Below are 18,491 nucleotides of genomic sequence, written 5' to 3'. Positions count from 1 at the left end.
CTCCACAACTTTTATCAAATTTGTACTTACACATACAAAGTTTATGTATTTGTTCATTGGTAAAAATTACTTATCTCTCAATCCGAAATGTAGCTCCAGTAGAGCTCTGCCATTACTGAGAACAAAGCTAGTTACATAGTAGCTGCTCCACCAAGATGAATAAATAACAGCCTTTGCTAATTATTTGTGTGATCCTAGGTGAAAGCACATAGTAGGTGCTTAATACTGTGAGTTGATTCTAAAGGGACACTAGAAAATGTGAGCATGACCACAGCTGCCCTGCAGGATAGACCTTTTCCCCAAAAGAAAGTGGAAAAGAGGGGGCTAAGTCAGGCGGGATGGGGCTGATGGGGGCCGGGTGGGGCTTATTTGGGGCAAGTCTGGTCAGGGCAGGACCAGGCTGAGGGATCATTGGTGAGTTCACCCCACTCTTCCCCCCTGGAGTCTAACCTTGGCCCAGGCATTATCTCTGCACAGACAGGGCAGTACCTGATGGTCAGGTTCTCCATGACTCCGGGAAAGCACTGCAACTCATCTCGGAGCTCATCTCCATGCCCATCCAGCCTGGCTCTTGGAGAACACTGGGGCCCCTGAAAGCCAGTGCCCTCTAGTTCCTGCCATGAAACTATAAGCCTCCTCTCACCTGCCCTGTTCTGTCTTCTTCCCCAACTCTGTCTGCAAGAAGGAGGTTGTATGCTGTTTCCTCCTGTCATAGGCCAACCTCTCCATTGGAGATCACTGATAAGTCCCAGGTGTAAGCAAAGCATGGCAGTCCAAAATCAGTCAGTGAAGAGGGTCCCATGGAGACTAGGGTGGGGTCTTAGGGAGATTTTCAACCGCCCATGTTGAAAATTTGGTGATGTGGGGCTGACTTGGAAAATGGGTTCCAGACTGAGTCAGGCAGGAATGGGAGCTAGAGAAACCCCATAGGTCAGAGGGCCTTGCCCAGGAGCAGATCTGCAGCTAGGTTGAGCTTTTCAGGATGCAAATCCAGCCCTGTGACTCCCCTGCGCAATGTTCTTCAATAGCTCCCCTTTGCTCATTATACTGAGACTTCAAACCATGCCCTCCGGGGCCTGTTCAGTCTGATCTCACCAACCACACCAGTCTCATTGGGTGTCTCTCCTCCTTTGATGATTCCAGGCCTTTAGAGACACTTTAAGCCACAAAATTGCCAATGATGCAAAAACCAGGATGGTCACTACAGTGTCATTTACAAGGCCAAAAAAAAAAAAAAAAGGAGGAGGGAACAATGGAATTCTCCATACTGGAAATGGGGTTTGAATAAATGGTAATAAATAACATCTGACACCTGTAAAGAGGGTATCATGTATGAGACACTGTTCTGAGTTTACGTTTACTAATTTAATCCTCCTGTCAACTTCATGAGTATGTACTATTATGATGATCATTATTTTTATGTGATACACGAAGAAATTATGGCACAGAGAAGTTAAGTAAATTGCCCAGGGTCATATGATTAATAACTGGTGGAGCTTAGACTTGTAACCTGGCCTCAGAAAAAGAGATCTTAACCACTAGACTGTGCTACAGGGAACAGAGGATCATATACATACACTGGAACATGATGCAGCCACTAAAAATGATGCTATAACTACAGTGAGTTACCACCTCATACCCACTAGGATAGCTATTTGCAAAAAAACAGAATATAGCACATATTGGGTAACTTGGATCCTTTATATATTGCTGGTGTACATGCAAAATGGTGCAACCACTGTGGAAAAGAGTATGGCAGTTCCTCAAAAAAAAAAAAAGAAAAAATTGCCAGAGTTCCCATTGTGGCTCAGTAGGCTAAGGACCCAATGTTGTCTCTGTGAGGACTTGGGATTGATCCCCAGCCTCCCTCAGTGGGTTAAGGATCAGGCATTGCCACAAGCTACGGTGTAGGTCAAAGATGTGACTCAGACATGGTGCTGCAGTGGCTGTGGCATAGGCTACAGCTGCAGCTCTGATTCTACCCCTAGCCCAGGAACTTCCATATGCTGCAGGTGCAGCCGTAAAAAAAAAAAAAAAAAAAAAAAAAAAGAGAGAGAGAATTGCCCTATGATACAGTAATTCCATTTCTAGGTATATGCCCAAAAAATTGAAAGTAGGGTCTTGAAGAGAGATTTGTACATCCATGTTCATAGCAGGACTATTTACAATAGAGCGGCAGAAGCAAAACAAAATGTAGTATATACATACAATGGAATACCATTCAGTCTTAAAAAAAGGAGACTGCCACACGGTACAACAACGGTACAACACAAGTGAACTTTGAGGACATTATGCTAAGTGAAATAAGCCAGTAACAAAAAGACTACTGTTACACAATTCCACTTCATATAAGGCACCTACAGTGGTCAAATCCTTAGAGACAGAAAGAAGAATGTGGTTGCCAGGGACTGGAGGAGGGGGGAAGATAGGGATTTATTGTTTAGTTTGTACAGTGTCAGTTTGGAAAAATGAAAAAGTTCTGGAAATGGATGGTGGTGATGGTTGCACAACAATGTAAATGTACTTAATGTTGCTGAAACATACACTTAAAATTTGGTTAAAATGGTAAATTTAATATTATGTCTATTTTACTACAATAAAAAAGTTATAAAACAACACAGTCTTACATGAGCCAATGTTTACGTTTAGTGAAAAAGGCAGTGTGAATAGTATGATCCTGTTTTGTTTTTTTAAAAAAGCATGTGGGAGTTCCCATTGTTGCTCAGCGGGTTAAGAATCTGACTAGTATCCATGAGAATGTAGGTTCAATCCCTGTCCATGCTTAGTGGGTTAAAGGATCTAGCATTGCCATGAGCTGTGGTGTACGTTGCAGGTATGACTTGGATCTGGCATTGCTGTGGTTGTGGTGTAGACTGGCAGCTATAGTGCCTATTGGACCCCTAGCCTGTGAACTTCCATATGCCATAGGTGCGGCTATAAAAAAAAACATAGTGTGTGTGTGTGTGTGTGTGTGTGAGAGAGAGAGAGAGAGAGAGAGAGAGAGAGAGAGAGAGAGAGAGAGAGAGAGAGAGTGAGAGAGAGTGAGAGAGATTAGTTAGAAGATAGCATAGAAAAATGTCTTGGATGGTTTTTTTGCTTTCTTCTTTAAACCACTCAGTATTGCCTAACATGTTCAGAGTGGGCCATTATTATAAAAAGCAAAAAAAAAAAAGTTTTCTTTTTTCAAATACAGAAAAGAACAAAGGAAAATTCTGGCCTCTGGTGAGGTGAATCAAGGGCATTTGTCAGAGTTCCCGTCGTGGCGCAGTGGTTAATGAATCCGACTAGGAACCATGATGTTGCAGGTTCGATCCCTGGCCTTGCTCAGTGGGTCGAGGATCCGGCGTTGCCATGAACTGTGGTGTAGGTCGCAGAGGCGGCTCAGATCCCTCACTGATGTGACTGTGGTGTAGGCCGGTGGCTATGGCTCTGATTAGACCCCTAGCCTGGGAATCTCCATATGCTGCGGGAGCAGCCCTAGAAAAGGCAAAAAGACAAAAAGACAAAAAAAAAAAAAAGGCATTTGTCTCCTAGCCAGAGTTCTATCTTCTCCCCCAACAAAAGGGAGGCAGGGACCAAACAGAGATGAGGCGGGGAACCCAGGGAGGTGGGGAGAGAAAGAACCATCAGCCTCACCTGGGGAAAGAATGGCCCCATGCTGGATAGTCACTGAGATGGGCTGATGCCCTTTGTCCCTTCCCACTGAGTCCCCCGACCCCAACCCCACAAAGAGCCCTTACCATCAATGTCATACACCTGGAAGAGGAACTTGAGTTTGTCTGTGGGACTGCCATGGATGAGCAGGGTCAGCGCCTCCTGCAGCTCTTGAAGCGTGATGGTGCCACTTCCATCCGAGTCAAAGAGGGCGAAGAATCTCTCAGCAAAGAAGGACTGTGACCAGAGGAGGGCAGGAGATGGGCACAAGTGTGGCCACAGGGCCTGGGCTTTGAATTCATTCACTGCATCTGTGTGTAAGTTGTATGTACAATGGGATGCTGGGATTCAGGGAGGACCCAGGTGCCTAAATACAGTGTGTGATCTACCCTGGAGGGCACGCCGTGTGTCTACGGCCCAACTGGCCAGCTGAGAGTAAGTTTGGGCTCTGGCAGGAGAATTGTTCAGATCCTGGCCGTGAGGATGGACTTGTACCTGGGCCTCAGGCCCCTCGTAGCCCCTGGGATGGTACTTTGCATAGGCTCTCTGTCCCCTCACGCCATCACCACCATCAGCCTTGTGGTCTAGACCTCTGGTGGCCCCTTATTTAGCATGGGAAAGGGTCAGATAGAGGGTCCGCCTGCAGGTTCCTCCCAGGTTCTGTCTCATTCCTCTTAGGGTGACCCTGAGGGACAGTAAACCCAGGAAGGACATATAAAGTATATTCCACTTGAATACCTGTGTCTTTGCCCTTATTTGCTGTTTGGGCTGCATATAACCTACATTTAAGTGTTCTCAGTGTAGACTTGTTCTTAATGGCACTCAACTGCCAGTTTTCTCCATTCATCCATTTATTTGTTCACTCATTCCAGTGCCTGGTGTTAGGCACTGGAAACACAGAAATTTTAAGAAGACAGGCTGTGTGGGTCAGTGTCACAGATCTGCCTGGCCTGGATGCTCCCCTTGAGGCCAGGAGAGAAGCCTGCAGGGCTTTAGTGTCTGACTCAAAGAAGGCACAAGTTCACAAGCATGAAGTCCACTGTGGGCAGTTAACCCTGCTGTGGCTTCACTCTTTTTCCCCTGGGTCCCTTGAATGATGCCTTTATCACTCTACCATCCCAGTGGCCTTTATCTTAAAGATATTTTATAGCCCCTGTTAGGCAGAGGTCTTTTTTTCCTTCCCCATATTGACTATGAAAGGAGGCAGAGCATTTAGAGTTCTAAGCAGGATCCCTGGTACCAAGAAGTGAGGGGCCCTCCCATCCAAATAGGGGCATTCAAATGCTCATTGGCTTGTGCGCATCAAGGACAGGCCACCACCAGACACCAGCCTAGAGGATACCTGGGGAGAGGTTGGCATTTGCAGGCATATTCCTTTTACCTTTCTGTCAAAGTATTGCTGTTTATTGGGCACAAAGGCTGTTATAGGCAGAGGACCTATGACACCAAGAGAGAGGACTAGGTATGGCATGGCAGTGCAAATAGGATTTCAATAGACATAAACCATGGAAAAGTTTATTCTGTGGCAGGAGGCTTAAGTCATAACATCACCTCCACCCATGAGGCTATCAGTAGTTGTGAGGTCAAGAACTGATTTGACAAACTACTGATTTCCAGTTTTAAGTGTTGTTTTGAAGACCCCAGGAGGCCACAGCTACCAAGAGAGATGGATGGAGAGCAGAGACAGAAACCTCCTCTGGCCCTGGTTAGAAGTAGAGCCTTGAGCCTAGAGGACCTGGGAGAGCAGCTTTTCCCTGCAAACTAGATTGCTCTTCCTCCACAAAATATGAACATAGGGCCCCGCTCTGGAGTGGACACTTGCCTCTTTCACATTCAGGGCTCTTTTGAACTCTTGCAGGTTGATCTCCCCATCTTCTCCTGCAATGGTCTCAAACTGGTGTGTCACCCACTGAAGCCACTTGGCGTCCTCCTCTGCACTCATGATGCTGGGAGACAAAGGAGAAAGGTTTGTGGGTTTGGGGTGGCCAAGGGCTCATGAGGCCTCGCAGTTGTCCCAGGATCTCTGCCTTCCTCCAGTTAGGGCCTCGGGCCTCCCATGGAGTTGAACCAGCTTTAGCGGAAGGAGAAGTGCTTCCCCACAGCTGCCTCTTTACATCTCTAATTCCTCATCTCTTCCTTCCATCTGGCATTGGCTGGCCCAGGCTTAAGTCTGTTTAGGTTCTGGATTGGCAAGACCCCAATGAGATGGACCCCAGACTTGTGGGCATGAGGTCAGAGAATGGCTCACTCCAGGAGGGCTATTAACATGATGACAGTGACTTTCCCACCTCACCTTTACACTACTCTTTGCTGTTTTTGAAATACTTCCCATCATTATTTCATTTGGTCTCTGTTACCAAATGTAGATTGCTCAACCTCTCTGAGTCTCTTTCTTCCCTATAATATTTTACAGGTTCAAAGCACTTGAGTTATTTAGCAGAATTTACTCAGCAGGCTAGAGACAGACAGAGACAGAGTTCAACTCTGGGGCTAGTGTTTTCTCCATCACATCCCAGAGCCTCTGCCCTCTGCTTGAACACTTCAAGTACAAGCCACACTAGGACTGAGACCTAAGGGCTTGACTCTCCAGGTCCAGGGCCTATTGTACAATGTCACAAGGGCACTGGCCATCTAAAACCCTCACAGATGGGCTAGATATACTGTGATCAGAACAGAGGTTAGTGATGAAATGAGGACAGCACTTTCTGTGGCATCAGGACCCAGCAATCTAAACCTGAGGCAATGAGTGAGAATTTACAGCATATTGCTCTATAAATTTCTTCTGAGAGAATGGCTTTTGTCTATATCCTATGAGTTTAATATAACCTGAAATGACAGCTGCAATCAATCCTCATTATTTGCAGGTTCCATTCTTACGAATTTGCCTACTTGCTAAAATTCATTTGTAACCCCCAAATCTATACTTGCAACATTTTTGAGGTCACTGTGGACACAAGCAAAGTGGAAATGTGCATGTTCCCAGTTGACAGCTGAGGTCAAACGAGGTGATGATCTGCCCAGCTGTCTCAGCTCTCAGACCATAAACAAGTGCCCCTCCCATGGTCTATGTAGCACTGTGTGTTTCACATTTTTGGTGCTCTTCACTGGTGATTTTGCTCTTGAAAATGCCCCCAGGAGTAATGTTGAAGTACTGTCTAGTGTTCCTAAGCACAAAAAGGCTGTGATGTGCTTTATGGAGAAACTACATGAGTTGGATAAGCTTTATTTGGACCAAAATGTCTATGTTAACAAATCAATGACCTCTGCTTTTAAAGGCATCTTTAAATAGAAACACATGTAAAACAAAATTGTGTATTTATCATTTTACGAAAAATGTGTGCCCAGTGGTTGCAGGAACAAAACCCTGTGTTTTCCCTAAGAGTAAAGGTTCAGAATTTGCTTATTCAAGGTTTGTGGTGACTTTATGGAACATATCTACCATGAAAAATGAGAACCAACTGTGCTTATAAATACAGGTTAAAAATAAGTGAGTTGGCTTCCACTTAAGGAACTAGAAAAAGAATAAAATACACACATACACAAGCAGAAGAATAGACTCTTCAATATAAAACCTGAAAATTAAGGAACTAGAAAACTAAAAAAGGTCAAAATGATAAGTTGATTTTGGTTATGGTGATGGCTTTACAGATGCATACATATGTCAATACTCATCAAATTGTTCATTTTAATTATTATACATCAATTATGCCTCCATATAGTGAAAAAACAAGTTGGCTCCTGAAAAAGACTAAGTAGAAAATCATGATTAAAGAAAAAAAGGGAAAAATATAACATTAATATTGAGCAAGGCAGTATAATAAAGAAAAAGGAAGAGCTACAAAAATATGAGTATCGTGTACAAACATTTGGTGAATTTAGAGAGATGAATTAATTTCAAGAAGTAACCAGACTAACAAACCAATAATCATTTAAGAAATTAGGGGGTTAAATAATATCAGGCCCAGCTTGTTTTTATAGCTGAGTTTTATCTAGTCTTCAAAAAATAAGCCCAATGGCAAACTATCTCAGATTGCAGAAAATGATGGTAGGAGTCCCAGTTTATTTTACAAAGATAGCATTACCCAATCCCAACGAAGATAGCATACCAAAATAAACATTCTAGACAAGTTTAACTTCGAAAGATGCACAACTCTAACTGAAATATAACCAAGTTAAATCGTGAAGTTTACTTTAAAAGTAGAGTCCACCTTTATTAGCGATAAGGACTTATTCTCATAATATAAGGATGGCTCACTACTATGAAATCTATCAATAGCCCTCTGCAGCCCAAGAGCGCAGCCTCCTAAAGAGTAGAGGTTCCCAAACCCTGATAGAGGCCTGTCAGAAACTGGGAGAGCATGCTAAAAGGCACATTCTGACTCACTGCCTTGAGGGTGGGGCCCAGGAATCTGCATATTTAACCCTGGATGTCTGTGACCCACACTGGGTGGTCCAGGCTCACCCCTGGAGAAGTACTGCCCTGAGGATTAAACTCACCTCCTGGGACTTCACAGGAAGGCATTCTGCAAAGCAGGGAGAACTGTGGGAAATGGGCGCAGGCAAGTGCTAACCCCGGGGTGGTGGGGACAGGGTATCGGATGTTCATCTCCCTCTTCTCAGAAATATTAGTGTGCCTCGCTTATGGAAAGAGAAAGGTAACTCTGGGAAGGGGCTGGAGAGGAGACCGGAAGCCAGCAGGAAGTGAAGGGTGAGGACAGAAGGGGAGAAAGAGGACTGAAGGAGACTGAAACTGCTCAGCAAGGAATTGGGAATCTTCAGACTTCAGAGCTCCAGGGGAACAAGGTACTCATGAGAGGCCAGAACTGTCCCCAGGAGACCAGGATCTTAGGTCCAGCCTTGCTTTGCACCAACTAACTTATCCCAGTGCATGACAGTTTCTTCATCTGTAAATGTGACTATCAGTCCTCTAACGAAGGGTTGCAAGGAGGATCCAATGAGATGCTATTTGTGAAAGTGTAACTGGCAAGCATTGCACAAATGTAAGCTACTGTTATTAGTCTGACCTGGCCAATTTTTTATTTTACAGATGAGAAAACAGGCCCGGAGAGGGCTGGTGATTTGCTCAAGATTGCACAGCTTGCTAGTAACCAGGCAAGAGCAGACCCTGGTCTCCTGACACCTGCCTCAGGCAGACACAGTCACCCTTTGTGGATCCTCAAAGGCAAAGAACACCTGCCCTTCTCTTGTTGCTAGCATGGAAAGCCAGACAAATGAGCCACTCACCCTCTGCAGCCTTCAGGTGGCAGGCCTGTGTCTCCCGGCACACTCATCCTCCCCGCTGTCTTCTAGACCACAGGTCCCAGAAAGATTGCTATCTGGACAGCAGCCTGTGTCGTGAAGCCCACAGTTCACCACTCCCCAGCTCCTCCTCTTCCTGACTTTCCTAAAAAGCTACTCAGACCCACAGCTCCTCAGGGATCCATGCGCTGGCTGGTGGCCAGCTTGGTCCAGAGAAATCCCAAGGAGGTCTGGTGCTGTGGGGAAATGGAGGTGGAGGCTTTCCCTGGGAAGAATGTTGGCTGTCTTCCATCTGGCCCAGTATCTGCCATTTGTCCCTCCGGCAGGTGGGAGATCTAGAAATGCACTGTGAAAAAAAAGGTTCCATGAGACTTTGTCCACCACAATAATGTCAGTTACCAACAAAAATGTTAAAGCACGTCATTGAGCCATGCAACCATGCTAAGGACTTTACATCTATTGCTCAATTTAATATGTGACTCAGCCCTGCTTGGTGGGGGTTAGTACCATCACTCTGCAGATGAGGAAAGTGAAGCACAGAGAGGTGAAGTGACAGCTCCAGGTGGCTCGACAGGAATTCAACCCATGCAGGGCTGACTCTGGACACTGTGCATTTAACCCTGCAGGAGATCAACTGAGCCTATGTAAAAATATGCTGGACAGGCATGTGTAGGAGTTTTCTGCCCAAGGGACCTGGAAAAAAATGGAGATCTGAAAGCTCTATTTGTTAAAACACTAAGAGAAATTACACAGTTACTTAGATAAAGCCACCCTCCAATTAAAATTCTCAGTGTTTTTTTACTTTCTGTCCTGCCTGGTAAGAGACCAGCTTGGGACAATGCCCCTGGACATCCTACTGTCTCTGATTCATTTTCAAAATTAGGGAAATGATTATTTTCTTTTGTTTTAAGGAAATTTCTCCAATTCTGCAGCTCCTGGTGGGGTACTTAAAGGGTTCCTTGGGTGGTAGTCACATCAGCCCCTGAACCAGCAGCGCTCCCCCAAGACCCTTTGCTGTCACTTACATGTTCCTTTGCTCACAGGCTCAGGAGTTCTCATTTGGGTCAGTCCCAAGGGAAGATAAGTTTTGCAGAACTGGGATGATATTCTGGTGACCTCTGTAAGTGCTTCCATTCTGATATAGCAAGAGATATCTATTGGATCCAAATGATTTAAGACAAAGTATCAGAGAAGATGGGAGCATCTGTTTTCTTTCAACAGGGACTGTCTCAGGGTTTGTGCTATGATGAAAACACTTTAGGAATTCAGTCTCATGGTTTTGGTTTATGCTTGACTTGTTTGTCTTAGGATCAGGATTGGAACAACCTCAGGGTCATAGAGTTTAACCAATTTTTAAAAATTATTTATATTGAAGTACAGTTGATTTATAATACTGTAAATCAGGCCTACAGAAAATGATTCAGTTACATATATATTCATTTTCTATATATGTATATTTGTGTTGTGTGTATATATATACACACACATGTATTTTTTCAGATTGTTTCCATTATAGATTATTACAAGATATTGAATATAGTTCCCCGTGCCATACAATAAATCCTTGCTGCTTATTTACTTTATGTATAGTAATGTGTTAATTCCAAATTCCTGATTTATTCCTTTCCCACCTTTCCCTTTGGAACCATAAGTTTGTTTTCTATGTCCGTGAATCTGTTCCTGTTTTGTATATAGATTTGTATTATTTTTTAGATCGAACATATAAGTGACATCATATAATATTTGTCTTTATCTGACTTACTTCATTTAGCATGCTATTCTTAAGGTCCCATCCATTTGCTGCAAATGACAATATTTCATTTTTTTTAAGTGGAAGAGTAATATTCCTCTGTGTGTGTGTGTGTGTGTGTGTGTGTGTGTTTATCACATCTTCTTAAACCGACTCTCTGTTGATGGGCACTTGGGTTATTTCCATGTCTTGGCTATTGTAAATAGTGATGCTATGAGCACTGGGGTGCATGTAACTTTTCAAATTAGAGTTCATATTTTTGGAATATATGCTCAGGAGTGGGACTGCTGGATCATATGCCTATGGTAGCTCTATTTTTAGTTTTTTAAGGACCCTCCATACTGTTCTTCATAGTGGCTGTACCAATTTACATTCCCATCAACAGTGTAGGATTCAACCGATTTTTGTTTTAGCTCAGACCCCCATCCACTCATCCTCAACCACACTAGTGGTCACTGACCCTGACTTGCCTGCCTTTGGCCACTGGGTGACTACTTACTTGGGAAGCAGCAATCTGGGAGCTACTTTGACTGTTCAAATAGTCTTCCTCATACCAGAGTGAAGAGAAAAACAGAAAAGAATTACATTATATGATTTCATAAATTAATTTAGGAAATGTAAAATCTTTTGAAGAAATAAGCCAAACAGAAAATATGAATTCTGCTTTCAAGTTATGGCCACTTAATGGAGAAAGGAAGAATGAGAAGAGGTGAGACAGAGCTGACTGAATCCCATTGTCATTATAACTATCTGTGGGTGTCTCTCTGTCTATCCCATTGGAATGTGAGCTAAAGGCAAGGTCTGTGGCCCATTAATTTCTAATCCCAGGAAACTAGCACAGTGCTCAGTACAGAGTGGGCACTCCATGTACATTTGTGGGATGAATAAACCTACCTTAATTCAACAATAGTTATGAAATGCTTACCATGTGCCCCTGTCTGGGTTTACAGTGATGGGTAAAATTATCCAGCACAATAAAGACAGATAATAAAGTATTTACAGGTTGGAGAGAGACGGCCAAGAACAGAATGTCCGGGGACTTCCTGGTTTAAGTGACTGATCTGAGATGGGTTTTAGAGTGTGAATAGGAGTTTGCCAGCTGAAAAATAACATTCAGAGCAGCTGGAAGATAAAATACAAAGGCGTAAATAAAGATAGGAATACATTTTGTGTTCAGGGAATGATAAGCAGGTCATTGTTTAGCGTAAACAATGACATGTGGAGAGAAAGCTTGAAAGCAGAATTGGAGCAGGGAGCAGGATTCATATCATGAAGGGTGTGCCAGAGTCCAAAAAGCTATGACTTGGGACTTCTGATTAAGATGGCATTATGTTCACTCTTTGAGGCTCCCTCCTCTGTACCACAAACAAAGCAATGATAGATAAAATGATAGGTAAAACACTTTTTAAAATTTAAAAAACAGCTGCTCTCAAAATAAGATAAACACCTCTGTTAACCAGAGATGAAGCAGAAACATACCCTGGCAAGTAACACAGAGGCTCCAGTCCTGTTCAGCTCTGGGTTCTGAGGTAAGCAGAGGCTTCTAGGAGTTCTACTGCTGGGAAGGGAGATGAACTTGTGGGATAAGGGGAAGGCCTGCTTATGGGAGAGGGCTGGAAAATGCTGTGTCTGACCAATGCCTGGGACTATGACTTAAATTTCGTACTTACGAAAAAAGTTAACATAGCCTCCTAGTTAAGAGCTGGACCATGACAACTGCTGCTTGGTTACTGGACCCAAAATATCTTTAGCTCTTCAAGGCTGGGAGCCCCAGGCCACCAGGGTAAGGCCAGTATTGAACTGTGGGGACCAGGAAGCTGGGTGGAAGAAACTGCAGAGCTTCTAGAGAAAGGCTGAACACAAATGCAGCACACATACCCACACACCCCTACCCAAGAGGAGTCAGCAAGATGGTATTCCAAAAGACTCAAAAAGAATGACTGCTAAGAAGATAGCCAATTAAACCAATAATAGGGGGAGTTCATTCAGTAAGAAGTGAGAATAATAGACATTAAGTCTATCTAGAATCCTCAAAGAAAGAAAGAAAAACATTCATAAAAAAGAATAAGAACTTTAATAAAAATGGGCAGGAATGAATTCAGCCCAATTGGTATAAAGAAAACCTAACGTAGATATATGGAGAAACATATTGTCATTAAACTTTTAAAATAATTCAACAAATAGGATAATTTTTAGTCTAGACATAATTGAAGAGAGGATATACAATCCCTAAGATACTACTGAACAATTCACTTGGAATAATTTTGTAATTTTTTTTCAATTACCAGCACATATTAAACATTTCACCAAATTATTGAATGTGTCAAAATGTTGTAAACTAGTCTCTGTTTGGACAGTTAATTGTCTCATATTCATTCCATTACCGTAAACAAACTTGTGAGAAATCTCGTTATTAAATCTTTGTCCAAGTTTCCAATGGTTTCTCCAGATTGGATTCCCAAAAGAGGAATTACTGAGCCCAAGAAGTATGAAATTATCTAAGTCTTTCAGTTATAGCCAATAGCCAAATCACTTCCCAAAGCTCTTAAATGAATTTTTTGTTTCCACCCAAGTTTTAAGAAAATGCCTGTTTTACCAAACACTTGTGAATACTAAGAATTAATCTTTAAAATATTTGTCCATTTGGCAAAAAAAAAAATGATGTTTTCAACTTTTATTTGCCTCAGTCTGATTAGTAACAAAGCATGGAAGGAAAAATGGTGAAAACCTCTCTTCCTCATTTCTTGGGTAAAGTATTTTACTGTGGATGGAACACAGAGCTTTATTACATAACATGCTCTCAACTGGTTAATTTTGCCATAAAGCAGTTTCCCTCTACATTTTTTGTCAAAGGCATGAGTCTTCATTTCAGCCCTACAACAGATTATTTACTAATTCTTGGGCCTGATTCTAAGTCCTAGGTCTGTAGGCCATGGATTTTCTCTGCTTACTATAGGGCGGGGACACTGCTACCACCACCCTCCTTCTGTAGGGAAGATGATGGGTCATCTTCCTGTGGTCCTCCCTGTGGCCACCCTGCTGCTTGTGCCCTGGAGCCTGCAAACCCTCACCCACTTAAAGATTTTGACCTGCAATTATTCCCTTGCTTTCTGCATCATTTTCCTCTTCTTGGCTGGATCATTGTTTCTCCAGTTATTGTCCAGTTTCTCCTTCCTGAAGCAAAACTTCCTGAAAGAGTTGCTTATACTCAGTCTCCACTTCCTCATTTCCTTTTTTTTTTTTAACCCACTCAAATAAGACTGATCCCTCAAAGAAACCTTTCTTAATAAGATTACCAACAACATCCTCATGGCCAAGCCCAGAGATCATGCTCAGCTCTTTGCAGCATTTGACAAAGTTGAGTTCTCTTTCCTTCTTGAAACTCTATCTTCTCAAAATTTCCAGAATCCCACCCTCTCCTGGTTTCCTTCTAACTCACTGTCTCCTTCTCCGTGTCCTGACTTATTGATAGATCTTTCCTTTTATCTGAGCTTTATAAGCTGGGCTTAGTCTATCTTTTCTATCTAAACTAACTTCCTCATTAAGTTAATCTAGCTCCATGGTTTTCAAGTGCATCATCAACAAGTACATGTCTCTAACCCCAACCTTGGCCTTGAACAGTGGTCCAATAAATCCAGCTGGCAGTTAACGTCTCCACTTGGATGTCAATATTCATCTCAAACTTAACATGACCAAAACTAGACTCATGGGGTCCCAAACTCTGAGCCACCCTGGTGTTGCCATCTCTGTAGATGACCCCTAAGAACTATGAAATGTTCATCTATTACTTTCTTTCCCCCATGTCTGACATCCAACAAACAAGCAAATCTTGCTGCCTCTACTTCTACATTAGAAATAGATACAGAATCTCCTGCCTCTCTATAGCTCCCATCCTAGCCACAGGCACCATTACCGCTCACCTGGACAACTCCAGCAGCCTCTTAACTCACCCTAACCCAACTCAATCCTATTTCAACCTCACCCCTTATAGTCTGTTCTCTGTCCAGCTACCCTGAGGATCCTGTACAGATGTAAGTTAGATGAGATCACTCCCTTTTTAAAACCTTCAGATGGTTTTTGATCCCACTTAGAATAACTACAAAGCCCCGCTCTATGACATGGACCCATGACCTGTGCGCCCTCATCTCAGGCTCTTCTCCTTGCTCACTCAGCCCCATACACACTGATCTCAGAATTTCTGGAAAACACCAGGCCCATGTCTGCCCTAGGGCCTTTGCACTGAACATTCCCTCTGCCTGGGACTTTCATCTTCCAGAGATCTACCTGGCTGACTCCCTCATTTTCCTCAAGCTTTTACTTATCTCGCACCTTCTTAGTGAAGTCTGAGCTGAGCAGCCTATTTTAAAGTTGGGTCTCAACCACCCCAAACTACTGATTCCCATTACCCTGCTCTATGCTCTTTTTTTTCCCCATGGCATGTATCATCTTCTAATGTACTATATAGTGTGCTTCCTGATTCCATTTATCATTTTCTGTCTGCCTTCCCTTATTAGAAGGTAAACTCCATGAGGGCAGGGATTGTATGTGTTTTATTCTCAAATGAACCTCAGGACTAGAGCAGTGTCTGGACTATAACAGCCACAACATTTAGCGAATGACTATAGAGGGCTAGCCTCATCAACATCCTACAGAGGAATCTTCCCTCTCCAGTCAACCATTCACAATGCCCAATCCTGGTTCCAAGTGGCAGGAACTGAGGGCCAACCAGTTCTAGACCTTAAGGAGATGAGCGAGCTTCTATGCCCAGCCTTACTCACTGCCTGGCCTGGGAAAGTCTCCTCTGTTCAGGATTCAGTCCCTCATCCATCTGATGGAGATTTTCTCCTGTTCTCCCTGGCTCAAAATACCGTGTAAGAGCAGACATAGGGATATATGCTCTAAAGCCATCACATTTGCTCTCACCCACATTATGCACCTTGTCTCTGGGAGAGAGGCTTGCAAAGAGCTGTTCCCTGGCCACGTGGTGTGAAGGATTTTCCTCTTGGAGGTCTGTTCACAAGTTAGGTACCCCTGGGGCCAAGGAAAGTAAGAAGAGGCTTAGTTTTCCTGCTGCTGTCACTAGCATTGATTCTAATGAGATAGAATATGGTCTCTCCCCTCACCCCAGTCTTACCCCTCTGGGATTGAAATGACCTTCTTGGAGAACAGGGCAGAATTAAGTAAACCTAACATCGCTCTAGAAAGCTCTATTATTATTTTGAATTGACACATAAAATCTCAGAGGATATTAAGTTTTCATCAGTTTTTCTCATCTCCTCTTCAAGCCCTGTAAGGCTAGGACCGGTCTTCTTCCTTTGTATCCTCTGTGGGCCTCTATGCACAGTAGCAGGTCCACTAGCGGTTGCTGATTTTGGTTCTTGTTCATTTCCTGGGCCTTGAGCTGCTGTCCCTCAGCAAACACCCTGCCTGCCTTGGGTGATAGGTTTCGCCTTGGGATAACAATGAGTATCTGAAGAACATTTCTCAGAATGCAAAATGCTTGTGCAAATACATCTCAGGAAATCCCAACAAGACCCCATGGAGGTTGACATTCTGAGCTCTATCTGTCAGACAGACAAACTGAGAGGCAGAAGCTGGACCAGCATACTCTGAGCCCCACCAGTTCTGCCCAGTCTCTCCTCTCTATAGCAGAGATGCAGCCTCTGTTAGAAAGCAGGTTTTACTCACTTCCAACACTGCCTTGTCTTCTTCAGGGCAAGCCTTTGAGGGTTTCACACCCATCAAACTGGGCTCAAGGCCAGAGAAAAGTCCTGGAAGCTCTTCTTCTATCCCCAGCCCAGAGTTAGTTACACTATATTCCTGCAGCTCTTACTGTCTTTACCAAAATTTGGCTGAATTATATACTGTCTTGTGACATCTCATATCATTGCTTTGTATGGTAACTTGGCACTTGGGTCATTATTTAACTTTGTGTGTGTGTGTACCTCTTCTCTCCCCAACTAGCCTAGGTAGAAAAACAGACAGGCTGGGACCTGGGACCTTTTGCAGCAGTGTTTGCACCTGGACAAACATCCTTTCTAGCAACAAATTACAAAGGAAATATAAGGGACTAAAAAAAGCTGCATGCACGCACAGCTGGGGCAAATTATGGACAAGATACAAAAAGACCAAAAATTCAACCTGGACTTCTGAAGACCTGGAAACAAAAAAAAAACAAAAAACAAAAACAGGTTACCGGGAGCAAAAGCAGGGTGTTAGGCATGTCCTCTGAACACACCACCACCAAGGGAATGGGCAACCCCCCTAACCCACCCCTCTAGTCTGACCCCTGGGCCCATCCCTATCTTTACCCCAAATAAGGAATCAGCTCTCCCGACCTGGGGGGCGAGCAAGGGGACTTGTTACTTGCTTTTGTTTCCTCCCCACTCCCCACTGCAGCAGGGGATCTGAATAAAGTCTTGCCTAAATTACTTGTCTGGCTTCTTATCAATCTCTATTGATTAAGGAAGGCCAAGAACTCTGGCTGGTAACAGAACCACCTTTACTTACTCGCTATTTCATTCTCACTTCAAGAAATATTCCATGGGAGTTCCCATCGTAGCTCAGTGGCTAACGAATCTGACTAGGAACCATGAGGTTGCGGGTTTGATCCCTGGCCTTGCTCAGTGGGTTAAAGAGCTGGCATTGCCATGAGCTGTGGTGTAGGTTGCAGATGTGGCTTGGATCCTGCGTTGCTGTGGCTCTGGTGTAGGCCGGCGGCTACAGCTCCGATTAGACCCCTAGCCTGGGAACCTCCACATGCTGTGGGAGCGGCCCAAGAAATGGCAAAAGGACAAAAAAAAATATTCTATGCCATCCAAGAGATAAATAGATGATCAATGGTCCCTGTCCTCACAGGACTTATATTCTCTATATCCCCATGGGACCTGCTATAAACCACCTGTAACCAGCAGGTAAGTCAATAGTGACAGCTTCTGGCCAGCAAGTTCCAGTGATGTATGTCCCTTTGATCTGGTCAAAGCTGAATGAGGACATTTTTAGGGAGAAAAGCAGGGAGGATGACAGGGAAAGGGTCTGTGTGTGGCTGCTGCTGGATGGCAAGCCTAGAAAGGAATTCCTTCAGTGCCTTGCTCTTGGGATAGACTGGAAGCCCTACCCATAAAAGGGTCAGAAGTCATGGGTCCTGAGGTGGCCTTAAGGCTCATCTGGGACAGATGGGGAAATTAAGGCACACAGCAAGCTTGTGGCTGCTCCAGTACTGTACTCGTAGTGCTCTTCTTCTAAGACCCCACCAAGGTATAGTTTCCTGCTAAAGGGAAAGACTTGTTTTCCCACTTAGCTGCTAGAAGCAACTCTGGCACACAGGAACACCAAGGTAGAAAGAGGGGCCTTGGAGGGCAGTTTAAAACAGTGGCTTCAAATATTTTACAATAGACTGGAAAACACTTGTGCTCAGGTTCTGAGCATCTCCTCTGTTCCTAGTGCTGGGCCCTGGATGGGAGGGAGAGTGGGTGACTGTGCTCGAGGAACACACGTGGGACCATCAGCTGTTTAGGAAGTATGGCCAGTGGACCCCTTGTTGGGAGGGAGGCTGGCTGGCCTTGGCTAGAGCCCTGCCCTCCTTGGTAGCCCCCCTGCCATTTTGGAGTTCTCTGTAGAGTGGGCATGTGCCCGTCCTGCCTACCAGACCACATGGTTGTGAGGATCAAAGGAAATACAATGAGGAAGCACCTAGCCTAGAACACACAGTTCATTTTCACTCATTCAGAGGGCCATTTTGATTATTCTCAACCACTTCTTTCATTCCCCAAGTTCCAGAAAAAGAACCCTAACTTGACTTCTTGAAGCAGAAATAGCTGAGTGCAAG

This window comes from Phacochoerus africanus, chromosome 2 (genome assembly GCF_016906955.1).
Source record: "Phacochoerus africanus isolate WHEZ1 chromosome 2, ROS_Pafr_v1, whole genome shotgun sequence".
Taxonomy (NCBI): Eukaryota; Metazoa; Chordata; class Mammalia; order Artiodactyla; family Suidae; genus Phacochoerus; species Phacochoerus africanus.
The sequence above is the reverse complement of the archived record's forward strand: the minus strand, read 5'-3'. Positions refer to the sequence as shown.